We start from the raw sequence: 14,235 nt of genomic DNA on the forward strand, positions 1-14,235 counted from the left end.
TAAAAGAACATTTAGCATATTGACAACTTGTTTTTTTAATTACAAATGTTATTTCATCAGGTTAGAAAATATACGAAACTTCAACTTTAGAGGAGAAGGTCCTTAAAGAATTTCAATAATTTCAAAAATGCAATGTCAGCTTATTCTTCGTTATGTTATGCATGGTCGATTGGACTGGACGTTATGAAAGGATCTGAACTTTTGAAATACTGTATAATCCTTATCCAACAATACATCAATCATCAACTGCAACTCCATAAAACGTGAAAGAACAAAAGGTCCGAAATAGGTCTGTAATGAGAGAGGCTCACTGGCCTTAGAATACCCATCACAGCTATGAAACCTCTGGCATGACTACGTAAACCTATTATTGAGCTTCCACTGGCAGGACGAACAGACGATATACGAGCAGACGACAACCCAAACTGACATCGAACCACTATAAATTACTGCGAGGAAATGAGGTGAGCACAATAACAAATGGATCCGTAAGCGGTAATTTTGTTTCCGTCATTGACCGCTTTGTAAGAGTACGACTGGAAATAAGTAACTGTTGACTATACGGTACATCAGTGTGGTCGATAACAATACAGTGTATGGATTTCTATCATGTTTTAAGTATGATACATGTCGGTAAATTGAAGATGCTTCCAATATACGCTAGAAAGATAAAGAGGTTTCACATGAACATGCTAGCAAAACTTTATTCGGTGATAAATTCGGATATTCGTAAATTGTTTATCAGTTAAAGGCAAATGTTGTAAAATTTAATTTTCTCACATAACGTGATGTAAAATAAGTGGTGTTACCATCTAAATTGTTGCATTGATATATGAACAAGGTAATCTAACAAATCAGTCATTTCAAAGATGATATATTTCGAACACACCATGGTTTTCATTAGACATTCGTGTTTGTTCTTCATATTTCAATTTTCATCTACCTTTATCCATACACAATTTGCCATTGTGTAACATATCCGGCATGTCAATAAAAAAAAAAAAAAATCAAAAAAAAATCATCATCCCTTCAAATGATTCAAACCTTTAAGTTTGGTAGTATAAAAAATTCTTAAAAATTCCTTTTATATATAGTTATATTAAAAAACAAAGCTGTTTTTAATCTAATGCCCAGACTGAAAGAAATAATCAAATTAATCAATAAGCATATACCCATGTTTATTATTTTGATATGAGTTACTATGTTTGAAGCGCCCCAGAATCGCTTTCACTAGAAATATTCAGGAGGCCACTGATCAGGCATACAGAAATTCAATTAGCCTTGAAATTCAAACTTAAATGCAAAACTGTGGTGAGTTTTGTGAGGAGGATTTTGATTGCTAGATTGTTTACCAACTTTTTAGCCGGGTACTAAGTTTTGCGAGTTCCATTTCAAAACAAGCTAGCTAGTGAACGTTCGTGGGTTTAAAAAAATAGATGAAGTCATATTAACAAGAAAGAGAGACAGAATTGGAACTCAGGGAAGAGGCTAAGCAGAAAACGATCAAAGAGTCGGGGGAATTGATCTATCGAGTTCGGGGCCCACCGTGGAACTGAAAAATAATATAAATGAAAAACAAGGAAATGAAAACCTAGAATTAATAAACACACCCAATCCAGCCTAAAATGTTCCTACACTGATATTGACAGTCTTCCAAACAAACATTAAATTGAGAATTATGGGAGATACTCACAGCGATACCATTGCTATCTCTGAATTATACCCTAAAAACTGTAGGTTTCTGCCCAGCGAAGCTGAATTTATAATATAGGGATATGATCTATTTATCAACGATAATGGAAACCGCCACAGAGGAGTTGGGTTATATATAAAGTCAGAATACAATGGAACAGAAGTAAACAATGACAGCAATTTCAAGGAGAGTGTATGGATCAAGATAAAACTTTCAGGGAATAATTGTTTATTAATTGGATGTTTATATAGAAGTCTAAATTCCAGAATTGAAAACACAGAGGTTATACAAGATTTATTACGATCAGTATCGTCAGATAAAAATTACAAATTTACTTATAATGGGCGACTTCGACCTACCTTAAATTGAGTGGGAATCGTGGTCTACAACAAATGATAGGGAAAGAAGAATGTTTATTGGATGTCTAAAGATAACTACTTATATCAGCACGTGGATAAAGTCACCAGATGTAGGAGAGGAAATGAGCCAAGTGTATTGGACCTCGTGATAACTAACGAAGAGGAAATGATAAGAGAAATCCACTATAATGAAGCTATTGGTAGTAGTGATCATCTGTTACTGAACTATAATTCTTACTGTGGAAAAAATACAACTGCCAAAAGGGAATCACGACTGACGGACAACAAAGGAATTAATGACAAAATGAGGGAATCTATACCTAAGGAATGGGAAAAATATCTTAATGGAAGTGTAACTAATATGAATAAAAACTTCACAGATATTATCAAATGTCTGGAAGAGACATACATCAAAGAGTAAATCATCGGGGGACAGGAGACACCAACTACCGCTGAATTAAAGCACTATAGAGAAGATCCACAAAAGACGTCGAGCGTGGCAAATGTACAAGGAAACGAGGAGCAAGGCCAAACATAAAGAGTATGCTAAAATTAGAAATCAAGTAAAATGGGAACTGCAAAAAGCCGTGAAGGGAAAGGAACAAAGTATAGCAGAAAATATCAAATTGCATCCAAATCGATTTTGGCAGTATGTAAACTCGAAAAGAAAACTGAGAACAGGGATATCTGATTTTTTAAAACGCGGATGATCAACAGATGGCGGTTAAGGATAGTGACAAAGCCGAGATTTAAGCAAAAATTTTCAGCAGTGTGTTTTACAGGAGCCATCTGGAGACCTACCAGAATTCAAGTCGAGTGCTATCGAACACCCCTTTGAGAAAATGATCTGCAACCCACAAATCGTAGAAAAGCTTGTATCAAATTTGAACGAAAACGAATCACAGGGACCAGACAAAATGCACCCTAGAGTATTAAAGGAACTAAGACAATTTATCAGTAAACCCCTAGCGGATATATTCAATCGTTCACTGCAAGAAGGGAAACTACCACAAGAATGGAAAGAAGCCAACATAACTGCTATATTTAAGAAAGGTTCAAAATCAGAACCAGGAAATTATAGACCTGTTAGTCTCACAAGCGTTATTGTCAAAACCCTAGAAAAATTAGTTAGGAATAGTATAGTTAAGCACATGGACAATAATAATCTCTTAAGTGCGAAACAATTTGGATTCGTCTCGGGACGATCCACGTAACTGCAACTATTAACCGTTCTAGAGAATTGGACAGAAATTGTAGATAAATGTGGGGAATTAGACGTTATATACATGGATTTCATCACGGCTTTTCATAAAGACCCACATAAACGCCTTTTAAAAAAGCTTTTAGGGTACGGTATGAGCAAAATTGTTGTCAACTGGATAGGAGAATTTTTAAGTAACAGATGCCACGTGTAATTGTTTATGGCGATACGTCAAAAACCTATCCTGTGATTAGCGGCATCCCACAGGGAAGTGTGTTGGGTCTGATTTTTTTTCGTTATGTATATAAATGATCTCCCAGACATCACCATTGCCACTATTTGCAGACGACACGAAGCTATATAGGCAAATTAAAACAAATGAAGGTGAAAGAATCCTCCAGTAGGACTCAGATAAACTAAACGATTGGTCAAATACACGGTTACTTAAATTCTATCCAACAAATGTAAAGTTCTGTCAATTAAAATTTTCAATGAAGGGTATTATTTTATGGAAGGACAAAACGGAGAGAGAATTCAACTTGAAAATATCACACAAGAAAAAGATATAGGAGTAACCTTAATTTCAAATCAAGGCAAACAGCATAGTTGGTCTGATACGAAGGTCATTTATATATCTTAACGAATCTTTGTTTAAATTGATATTTAAAACACTAGTTAGGCCACATTTAGAATATGCAGCTAGCGTATGGAATCCATATCGGAGAGCAGATATCAATCTAATTGAAAAAGTACAAAGAAAGGCGTCAAAACTGATCCTAGGGTTAAAAAACTTAACTTACGACGAAAGACTAGAGAGGCTGAACCTGAGGGGACATCATTAATGTGTCCAAAATTGTTAAAAAATAATTATGATCTTCGAGTCACCAAGGACTTCTTCCTGATGGACAGTTATAGCAGAACCAGAGGCCACTGTGGGAAAATTTATAAAACACGTTGCAAGTTGGAAGTTTGAATTACTGTTATAATTTAAGACCTTTGAATTATTGTTATTATTCAAAACCTTTGAGTTGCTGTTATAATTTAAGACATTTGAGTTACTGTTATAAGACATTTGAGCTACTGTTATTATGTCCCCCAAACGAAGTAGGGGGACATATTGTTTTTGCTCCGTTTCTTCTTCTTCTTCTTCTTCTTCTTATTATTATTATTATTATTGTTATTTTTATTCTTATTTCTTCTGGTTTCTTCCGCCGCGCGGGTTTCCGCAGCTTTTCTCAGAAACTACTGGGCCGATTATCACGAAACTTCATATACGTATTCATTAGGGTGTGGGATTGTGCATAAAGGGGATTTTTCCCCAACCGGAAGTCCAAGATGGCCGCCAGGGCCCATTTCCTGTTTTCAGGTCTCGGTCTCCGATCTCGATGAATATTGGTCTATGGGGGTTTTAAGGGATGGCAAACATCAAGATAAAATTTTCGTGAAGATTTTTGGTATTCCAAGATGGCTGCTGCCCCACTTCCTGTTTTCAGGTTTCGGTCTCCCATCTCAAAGAAAATTGGTATGTAGGGGTTTTAAGGGATTGCAAACAACATGCAAACATTTTCGTAAAGATTTTAGTATTCCAAGATGGCTGCTGGCCCACTTCCTGTTTTCAGGTTTCGGTCTTCTATCTCAATGAAATTAGTATATAGGGGTTTTAAGGGATGGCGAACAACATGCAAAGGTTTTCGTAAAGATTTTGCTATTCCAAGATGGCCGCTGGCTCATTTCCTGTTCTTCAGGTTTCGATCTCCGATCTCCGATCAATTTTAAAAGATTGTTGCTGGGCAAACTTTGGCAAACTTCCTGTTTTCAATTTTTCGTCAGCAATTAATTGAAAATTGGTAAATGTGGGTTTTAACTTTAAATTATAAGGGATGCCATACAATCATGATAACTGCCAAATCAATTTCTCTGAAAATAGCCTTGTATTACCGTATTTTTGCGCGTATAGTGCACACTTTTTCAGATTTGTTGCAATTGGGGGTGCGTTTGGGGGACTATGTAATGGTGTCCATTACAATGAGTACTTGGTAGACATATGAGTTACTGTTATAAGACAGTTGAGTTACTGTTATAAGACATTTGAGTTACTCGATCAGCTCCTCACAACATTTACTCTTCGATCCGCGTTCAAGGTCAGATCGCTTATCAGAATCACCAGGAGAGACAATTGTCAAATGGTGGATTCATTCAGACGGACAATCACGCTGTGCATGACATATCGGAACAGAGTAATTCACAGCAGCCTTGGGAGAGTGATTTATCCGCGGGCACGTATCAAGTTGATGGAAGGGCTCTCGTAGAACTAGTGTTTCTCTCAGATTAATCGGCTAACCGAAACAAAGGGAATGGCGGTTAAGTGATTAACGACTTTCCAATTAAGGGAATAGGTAAGTTAGATATAATTAATGGTGATTAATTAGTGGTGTTATTACAAGACTTGTAGTACTTATATTTCTTGGTTTGCTGAAAATCTTGTATGCTTGAACTCTTATTTGCTTTAACGAAGGAAAAGTGTCCGATTGATCTCTCCGGTGACTATGCCGATACGTTTTATTTATTTCATTAGTTGATAAAGAAAAAACTTATAATCATAACGAACTTATTGTCATAACGTAGAAAGATCATTCTTCTACTCTCTAATATATATACGTACATTTATGTACATGTAAGTGTATTACTAACGACGCTTATAACGACGAGATTTCGTTGCCCACCCGGTTAACTGAAGGTCAGCATTGACCATTTCGAGTTATAATGGAGTAGCTTCCAATATTTAATCAAGTTTTTCCCAACTTTTCCTATATCTGTGAAAAGCATTAATTGCTGTTTATTTATTTGGTTCGATGCATTTAACTGTGATAGACACGAAATGGTCCAAATTGGAATATCTCCTTTCCATTTTGCTTTATCTGTCCAATATACAAATGTGATGTAATATATAATTGTGTGTAATATTTGTGACACTATAATAAAATGTATATTATCTGATGTTATCAGAGTATAATGGCTAAAATTTAGAAGGGTGTATTTTTATTTTCTAGAAGGGTGAACTCCCATACAGGGCAAACCTTACTATTGATCCATTAGGACATTGACATTAAATGTATCTTTGATTCCGTGGTATTTTGGTCTTACTGACCCAGATTTCTTGAACCAAAAATATAACATAAAAAGTGTCTAGGGTACATGATAATAGCAATGAGAACACTAAAAATGAAACACTTCGAAGACGTTTACTTTCTGTGATAATCAATATATCTTATTCATCAGATCCACGTGTCTATCATCCAAAACACTTCATCATTATAAATATATTTTGATCACTTCACGCCGTTCTTTTGTACATGATTGTGCCGACAGAATATAATGTGTCAGAATCCGTTTTCTAAAACAACCAAAATTTCATATCTTGAATCGGATAGGGATATACATTTTTACTTTACCTTTTATTTTGTTAGCTAAGCTACTGAAGGTACAATGAATGTATGGTATATATCATCACTCTTCATATGTGCAGTCAATCCTCTAAACTCCATTGGCGCCATTTCATTACCACATTTGCGTTACTCTGTTTAACACGCTCCGTTAAATTTGAAGAGAATGCGTCATGCCATTAGGAACTTGTTTTATCCATTGATGTCAATGCGTTTCTTACTTTGATGTTTAACGAACGAAGGCCATTGTTATAGATTGTCTACAAAATAAATGTAAAAGTAAACACGCCATCCGTTTACTTGTTTTTCTGCTAAACACTAAAATACAGCCACAAGAAATTCTGCCTTTATCAGGCTTAAGTATATTTGAAATCCGGATGAAGTTGAGCTAATGGAGCGACAAAAACGTTCGCTAAGTGACAATAACTTACATGTTGGGTGAAAATAAAATTTATCTGCGCAATGACGTCTTCATGTCTAATAATTAGAAACAGCACTAATGAGTCATTTAAGTTTCAGCTCTAGCTGGGAAATATCTGTTTAGTGTTGTGCGCTGTTAATGACAATTAGAAAAACCGCTAATGTGCCATCTTATTGCTGGGAAGTATTTATCTAATGTTGGGCGCTATTGATGGTTTAAGACATATTTTACTGATGTATCTCACAGCGTTTTAACTTTAGATAATTCCTCTGCAGTCCATGGATATCTCTATTCATCAGTTTTATTCTCTGTTGATATCTTTTAGAACGATTTATTTTTAATACGTCCTCGTTAGCGTATTTTTGCGTGAAAGTTAATGACATCTTTAAACAAAGAAAAATAATGACTTCTAGTTTTAATGACAATATCGTTATGTCCATTGACAATTAGTACTGAAACCAGTGTTTAATCAAACATGTAATTACGCCATTTACCTACTTATCCTTACAACAAAATCACCTGATCATACTTTTTCCAGAAAAAAATATCCTATACGTATAGAGGAATATTCTATTTATTACATTGGTTTTCTCATTTCCATTTACAGAAGACCATCACTACAAGTTCCGCCAAAATTATCCCGTCATTGTATTTAATAGAGTTATTTTCCCTAGATTATTTCGCCTAATTTTTGTGAGCATATCGTCATATTTCTACACAAAAATATGACATCATTTTGCTCACAAAATAATGATGTAACAATCAAAATGATATTTTCACTGTCAATGCTGCATTCCGATTGGTCGAAAGAAATTGAAATACATTAATAAATTACGTATACAGTTATTAACCTGGTGGTAGGGTAGTATGATTATGTGTTTACCCAAGGCAGTCAATATTTACCGTGGCCAAATTTCGTTGGCCATTTATAGTCATAAGAACACCTCGGAGAGTTCCGTTACAAGGCCGACAACTCTTTATCTGAACATAAATGAGACACAACCTGATATTTTGGTATGATGTTCTCTAAACTTTGTCGTCTCGATATATGACGTCATAAGAACACCCCAGAGAGTTCCGTTACAAGGGCGACAACTCTTTGTCGTCCCGATATATGGCGTCCGTTTACCATTGGATGATACTATTTATCATTGATACGTACTGTAAACATGGACATATTCGTGTGGGTTTAGTTTTGTGATGTGCATATGTCAATCTTTCAAAAAATTATCTTTAAAAACAGACGCCGTACGATTACCGCACGCTCTCCTTTTTATGTAAATGATGTGTGACAATGGTTTTGACCGGTGTCGTCCAGTGTAAGAAAAATGGCTAAAACCACCGATGTACTCCCGATTAACCCCTATCTCGGATATCGGTCGATCATTGTGACCAAAGCATTAAGCTTATATCTTCAAACTTTGAACAACACCTACATAATATACGCGTAGGGAAACTTTTTTACAGAGTAAACGTATGTGTGGCAATTTTAAATATTTAATTGTTTTCTCGATAGTACATTCCAGATATAAAACAATTTTTTCCTATCATCCAGGATCCACATTACTGAGAAATGCCATCTTTGAAAACCAATAGTAATTTTTGAGATTTTAATTGCTATTTACTGAGACTAAGTATTGCACAAAGTATCCAAGAAGCTGAAATTTTCAAATAGGCTTAAAAGATGTAAAAGCATATCGTCTGGTTATATTAGGAAATATCAGGACCGCAGGTTCTGATTTTAAATTGATAAAAAACCCACTTTGATTGAGTCACATTTGTTATTTAGGTCAAGCCAATATACATGTAATGTACAACTGGTTGTCATTCATATTGAGGGGAGATATCGTAAAAAATATGACATGATTGTCTGTTGGACTGTCTCAGAATAACCACCTAAAATGCCATGTACAAAACGGAAAAAAAGATACCATAAATATGTATATTGTGGTCTGAAGTTTGTTGTTTTGTCTAAGGCCGGCGGTGTTGAAAAAAAATAAACGAGTATCAGCACGCAAACATTTCCTGAGAAGACACATTATTTACTTTAGCACAAATATTTTTATTGGTTTTTAGATTTTTTCTGGATAAGCCTCCATTTTAAAGACTTTTACTTCACACATACCCGATTAGGTAATTTATTTTCATTGTTTTCAGATTATATTGGTTTCCATGGTGAAATTTTATTTAATAGTTCATCAGCTAATTTCAATTAAAGGTTAAACATCAGTGACATGGTTAGTTATTGTGACACTGTACATGACTGTTTAAGTGGACATTGGTCGATTTACAATGTATATTCCGTCTCTTAATGTGCACACCCTTTTATGAAGTGAATGTACGTTTTGTGACACCGTGCCATTTCCTTGCCTAGTGTTTGTTGTGACAGCAGACGCAAATTCGTTTTAGTGTCTTATTGGGAGACCGTAATACATTGTAATGTCTCCTTGTGCTAGCGTGTTCATCGTTTTATGGTACAGGTTTAGGGATACTCTAGTATTTTGTGTTGTGATAGCGAGTGGAGACTTCCGTGTTGTAATCAGTGCTTGTAAACGTTGTGTATACTGTCTTAGATCCGTCTTGTGTCTCCTTGTCAGAGACACCATCGTTAGTGCGCAATTTTACATTAAATAACTTTGTTATGATTGTACTTCTAATTCTGAATATGAATCTACGCTTAATGGTCATTAAACATTTGACATTTGTCTTGTGTATGTCGTCGATTCAGTTTAATTTTTCTTTTATGATCGAGACTGAACACTTTATGTATACCGCCATTTTATAAGAGATTAGCCAGTCAAATGTGAGGGGAAAGCCCAATAAAACTAACGCACTTCCTGCTTGTTCTAATTTCAAGACACGATCGATAGACAAAGCGTAACATTCATATGTATTTTGCTGAAACAAAAACTATATTCTTGTGGCTTTATCAGTTATAAACACTTCAATTTAAGTGATAAATATTCCGCTAACTTTTTATCGAAACCCTTTTTGATGCAAAATAGGAATGAGCACGGAAGCTTCCCACAATTCTTATTTTATATAAGTCTAATATCATACATTATACGATAACTGCCGGCGTATTTTCTAAAGCTATTTTCCTTCACTAACATATGCTGCACCTAACGTAAAGAATATGTAGAAGTTTCAAGCAATAGATAAGAAAATAATTTGTCGGGAAGGTGATTTGGTAATACGTCCAACACGTCTTTTTCATCAAAATTATCGTCAGAATGATAAGTGCTTGGTCATTTATATATGGATACGGTTTTAAAAGGCCACTGAACGTGTGGTAAAGTTACACATTTGAACTTAACCAAAAAAAATTATTCGTTCATATTGTGCACTCATTAAAGGGAGCGGAACGATTGTTTTACCGATTGCCAGGTATAATTTGACCTGGTGCGGTGTGTTGTTTTGTGTCCTGAGTGATATATAACTCTCAGACCATACAGACATTCTCAAAAATTCACAGAATAAATTGTATAACTGTTTGTTGGACGTTACACTCAATGAACCAACAATCTTCTTCAATTTTCGAACTACGCTTGATGTATACATTGTATTTCAATTGTTAAAAGTTCAACGTTTTCAATTAGGATGTTATCAGTGTAAAGTAAGTAACATTTATTACTGAAGAGAAATACTAATTCATCTGCTACTATTTTAATATAAGATAAAATTAGCATTCGTCAGCCATGTACATGTATATGACATATGGAACCAATATAATTGAATTTGTTTCCATAATGTTGTTATCAATATTTAAGATTCGATAAGGTCAGACTTCGAGTTGAACCAAACCACCAAGGTCAGACTTCGAGTTGAACCAAACCACCTGAAGCCTAACCAGTTCTAGAAATGGTGTATTTATACAGGTTAGTCATTAGCAGTGGAGCGGTTAATTTATAAAATTAATTAAACAAACTTTATTTCAAGGCTGTTGGAATTTAAGACTCTGCAATATGATCCTTATGTGGCATGGTTGTCAATTAAAATGACTCTCAAAGGGGTACTATAGCAAACATCTGTGTGATATTGTCAAGTTGTATAAGGAACTCGAGTATCGAAAGGGACACTGATCAAACAGCAAATTTAGTCGACTCCGGTATCCTTTTTCCGTGATCATATTAATGATTTTAGCCTGAAGAGGTTTGGTTCAAACAATCAAGCAGAAGAAGACATTGTATTAAGGATACCGTGTGACAGACTTAGGGTATCGATAAATAACAAAAAATAAATTTAAAAAAATCAAAGATATCCAAAGTTATTGATAAGCAGATCTAGATTAAATAAAAAAAAATCAGCAATTGAAGAAAGGTTTTAGAAGAAGAATTTTCGATTCTATATATGTTCGATACTATATATTTCTATTTATAAAATTTCGACTGCCGCCAAAAGGTGCTCTGACAATGTGTTCCACTAAAAAGAACTCTTACTTGTGGTGTAATATAAGTTACCTTTTTATAGATTCTTACAAGTAATTAATCAATGTTAACTAATTCACTAACATATTTATTAACCTACATACATCATTTTCTATCGACGATCCAGTCTACGGTTTCAGTTTTACGTCATATACCAGAATGGATGTTATAGTGATGACGCGACGTTTTGATTATTTATTTTTATTTTCTTCTTTTAGTCAATACTAAACTGCTTTTGAAATCTTACACTAAATGAATTCGTTATATTTGCTTTTATTATCCGTATAATGGTACAGGAGCCCTTATATGTTTTGAAAATTAAAAACAATATATGTATAAATATTGAAAGGCAATTGTAGAAGATTTCCATATACATATGCACATGCATATCAGTGTTCTTGGAAAAAAATACTGAAATGACTCCTGCTGCAGAAAATGTACATTGCACATCATCTCATGTTGTTGATGAAATCATCTTGACAAACGAATCAAAAAGGAAATTTAACTACAGTGTAGTAAATTATCAAAAATTCGTAATCCATATCTTTCATTGCCATTACAACAGCTAAGAAATCTGGAAAACATCATCTGGCACAAAAATAAGAAAAAAAAGTCAAAGAAAATTATCTGTAAAACAGTATTCGCGATAGAATCGCATGTGTAAACTTACTATATCAAATAAAAGATATGTAATAACACAGCTACTAGACAACTGGACCCATCAATCGGGCAGGGTTCGACAGAAACAGAATCAGCGCGGCAAACTTCCAGCATCTTTTATATCGTAAATACTAATGATATGGATTTTATCAATGACAAAACTTCTCAATGGATGCGCTTCGTGATGAAAAATATCAAAAAAGTCTATAAATAGGTCACAATGAGTGGTGGGCGGACACCGGAAACTGGTTCAAATCGATTCTAAACAAAACAATGCAGCTGTGTATATCGCATGTCCCGAGAACTCCAACTTTCCCTATCTTAAATCACGGACGCAGCCATTGAGCGAAACTTTTCGCCGACTGATCTGTATCCCTTAGGACTTGATTTGAAGGAAGTTTAGTAAATCATATCGGTTTTAATGTTCACGAAATGTCACTTACTATTGCAGTTTATCACTTTCCGTCAACAAGCATATTTCCTGCCAACAATGGGCCGACTATCAATTCCATTGATTTAATAATTTACACTAGTGTGTGTCATACTACGTCCGATCTGAGACACTCAATCGATAAGAACATCTAGAAATACTGTAAATAAATTCACTTTTGCATGCCTTAAATCCGCGTTTCCATACCTAATTCGCGGACGTTTAGTTTCGTGATTTAGAGTCAAAATGCTCTACTGTGTTTATGCCAAACACATTGCCCCGGGGTTTTCGCATTTTCTACGTTTCCACAAAATAATGCGAAAATTTATCGCACGCAAACAATAGTTAGTTTAAAGTAACCGTTTTCCTCCACAGAAACGTATTTTCGATTGAAGGACTTTCACAATCTTTTTTCAAAGTTAAAAAACAACAAAATTGGCAGATTAATCACATTAAAGCCTTCTGGAGTTTTGTTGCATTTTAATTTCTTTTCTGTGAACAAGACGTGTTTAATTTGTATGTACTAAATACATGGTTCATTTCATTTAAATAAATTTATAAAATTGCATAGAACACAGATCTAATATGCATGTTGCCTTTTTTTATATCATATTAATCTTCAACTCAAGTTAAGTGAAAGAGGGTGCTTTCCTTTCTATTAAACGGATGTGGATGTATGGTTTGTAATAAAAAGAGAGATGTAAGCTTGTATAAAAATAAAATTATGAAATATGGATATTGTGCGACGAAAGTCCTTCTACGAAAGGAATATATATTGATATTTACAATGAAGATTTGAATAAAAAAATATTGTGAAAAAAGAGATGGCGTAGATTTTCATAAAACAATATCTAAATGATAATTTAAATATAATGTAAGTGTTCATATTTTAAACAAAGGATGTAAATGTCAGTATTATAGAGAAACAAACACTAATACATTACTTTTATTTCAATTGTTCATGGCCTCCTGCTAGGGATACAGCTATGAATATAGTGAACGGACACTACGACCAAGGCTGCTACAATGTACTAACAACAGAGCCTGGTTGTTTAAAAGGTGATTAGCTTAAAGGCCCAATATCCGTATCTTTCTTATTTTTTTCATGATTTAGAAGAATGTTGAAAAAAATCCTGTTGTAAATTACGCAGAGACAGGACTAAATCAAAGTCAAGATGAACGATTATGATTCGGAATATTTTGATAAAAATCAAATAGATATTAAACATTGCTAGGTGGGTGTGGGTCCCACTTAGTCAAACAAGCCGAAGTTAGCCGACATTGTAACGTCATTGCCGAGAACGTCATGTGACTACCGTTACTACGCAACGTCTGTCCGAACTCCGAAAACGGGCCATGAACTTTCCAACTTCCGTTCGGCAATAATCGTAACTTCTATGGCGACCAGTTTAAAATGAAGGCATGTTTACATGTATCGACTTTCAACAACTGCTGTACCAAAGTTATTAAAAAAATATTTTAAACATTCTTTAATAAAGTTATTAAAAAAATATTTTAAACATTCTTTAATATATTTTAATTTCAACTACACCTACAAATGCTAACAATATCGGAGTTGAATTCAACTTGATTTTTTGTTG

Source organism: Argopecten irradians, chromosome 15, assembly GCF_041381155.1.
Source record: "Argopecten irradians isolate NY chromosome 15, Ai_NY, whole genome shotgun sequence".
Classification (NCBI taxonomy): domain Eukaryota; kingdom Metazoa; phylum Mollusca; class Bivalvia; order Pectinida; family Pectinidae; genus Argopecten; species Argopecten irradians.